The sequence below is a fragment of the Equus asinus genome, chromosome X (genome assembly GCF_041296235.1).
Source record: "Equus asinus isolate D_3611 breed Donkey chromosome X, EquAss-T2T_v2, whole genome shotgun sequence".
NCBI lineage: Eukaryota > Metazoa > Chordata > Mammalia > Perissodactyla > Equidae > Equus > Equus asinus.
In genome coordinates, this window is record NC_091820.1 from 78,007,145 (window position 1) to 78,009,574 (window position 2,430).

Genomic DNA, 2,430 nt, shown 5'->3' on the forward strand with positions numbered 1-2,430 from the left:
CTTTTTCATGATTCAATCTTATGTTTTTCTAGGAATTTGTCCATTCATCTAGATTATATAATTTGTTGGCAGCAGCTGTTCATAGAACTCTCTCATAATTCTATACATTTTTGCAAAATCAGTAGTTATATTCCCACTTTCATTTCTGCTTTTAGTTATTTGTGGCTTCTTTCTTTCTTCTTTGTAGATCTAGTTAAATATTTCTGAATTTTGTTGATCTTTTTGAAGAACCAATCTTAGATTCATTGATTTTTCTCTATTGTTTTTCTACTTGAAATTTTATTTATATCCACTCTGACATTTATTAGTTCTTTCCTTCTTCAAGCCTTAGGATTAGTTTGTTCTTCTTTTTTTAATGGAAACATCACATGTTGACAAGTTAGGGCCATAATGGATAGCTTCACAGAAAAACAGAAATAAGACAGTCTCAAGAAAATGGAGTATAATTTGCAGCAGACAGGTTAATACTCTTCAGCCTCATCTTCTCCTTCTAGCACTATCCACTCCAACTGCCTCATAATCCTTCTCAAGGGCAGCCATTTCTCATGGGGCTAAGAAAACTCTCCTTCCTCCACGCCCTCACCCACATCCCAGTGAGCAAAGACATAATCGGCATACGTTAGATCAAACTTATGGCCCAGGAAAGCCCAGGCCTCAGCGATGGCTGTGCTGTTACTCAATTTGAAGTACTTTGACCAGCTGTCCACCAGGTACCACAGCAAGAGGCTAGTAATGAGTTCCAAATTAGAAGCTAGTGGGACACAAATTCACAAACTGTATGGTGTGCATGGTCTTGATGGTGGCAATGGCAGCACTGACATCTTTGGGAACCATGTCACTGCGGTACAAGAAGAAGCAGGCCATGTATTTACCATGGCGAGGGCCTCATTTCACTGTCTTGTTGCCTGGCTCAAAGCATACATTGTTGATCTCTGCTACAGTAAGCTGTTCATGGCAGGATTTCTTAGAAGAGATGACAAGGGCATATGTGGCCAGAGGGAGGTGGATGCAGGAATAGGGCACCAGGATGACCTGGAATTCTGTCAGATGAATATTCAGGGCTCCATCAAATCTGAAAGAAGCAGTTAGTGATGGAGGACACAGTCTGACTAATAAGGTGGTTAAGGTTAGTATAGGTTGGGTGCTCAATATTGAGGTTTCTATAATAGAGGTCATAGATGGCCTCATTTTCTACAACAGAGGCACAATCGGAGTGCTCCAGGGTGGTATGCGTGGTGAGGATGCAGTCATGGGCTTCAACAACAGCTGTGGAAACCTGGGGGTGCTGGGTAATTGCAGATCTGCAGTTTGGACATCTAGCCATCACCTACAGAGAAATGTGCCATCAGCAGGGAGGTGGACTAAGAACCAGTTGCCCTGCAAAGCTGTGGAAAACCTAGAGGCCCTGATAACTTCTGAATTGGTTATCAGCTTATGTATTCAGTACATGAGGAGGGCAATGATCTTACCAATGGTTGTACCTGAAGGCATAGTTATTGTTAGCATCTTCCTTGCCTGTGATGAGCTGCTCAGGGTGGAAGAGCTGGTGGTAAGTTCCAGTGTGAATTTCATCAATGACTGTGGATTTCAGGTCTACAAACATGACCCTGGGCACATGCTTGCCAGCAGCTGTCCCACTGAGGAAGCTGTTGAACGAGTCATCTCCTGCCCCAATGATCTTGTCACTTAGCATCTGGCCATTGGGCTGGATGCCATTTTTCAGGCAATAGAACTTCAAGCAGGCATTGCCAATCTGGACACCGGCCTGCCCAAGGTGAATGGACGTGCGTTCATGCATAACTGGGAATTGTAGGACTCTGCAAGGCTGGAGGAAGTGAGGAACAACAAGGATCTCTCACTGCTGGAGTCTGGAAGAGAAGCAGTGAGAGGCCTATCGGCCATGAGGCACCCTATATAACCCTTTCTGGGCCATGTTTATGGAGGGCAGCCATTGGACAGGCTTGGCCTCCTTTTTGACTTTTTTTATTTGTCTGTTTTAGAAAGAAAAAGTTCCAGTTTATTGTTACTTTAAAAAAGGCAAATATCATTTACGCAATTGTTCAAGCAGGCTTATATAGATAGAGGTATTTCATTTTAAAATATATATGTGTGTAATTTTTCTACCACAGTAATTCATTTCAGGAGAAATTTCATTATGTATCTTTTACAGAGCCCTAAAACAAGAGAGCCAAAGCATTAAAATAAACACGAAGGTGTAGAGATGCTTCAGGCCAGTTCCTCATTAGAAGCCTCAGCATGAGGGCTCCAGAGACCAAAGCAGATGGTCTACTAGGTAGAGCTGAAATGTTCAAGTGAGTTCTGGAAAGAGGGGGTAGTTGGCTGGCTATGACAGGCTCACCCCTGAGGTAGAGCAAAGAGAACAGACTGGGGAGATCTGAGAAGCACCAGAGCTATCTGAACTCAAGAGGA

General features: G+C 43.1%; 1 pseudogene; it reads right to left on the reverse strand.

Moving 5' to 3' along the window:
* Positions 1 to 461: 461 nt before the first annotated feature.
* LOC106827759 (tubulin alpha-1C chain pseudogene) lies at positions 462 to 1,798 on the reverse strand (annotated as a pseudogene).
* Positions 1,799 to 2,430: the final 632 nt, after the last annotated feature.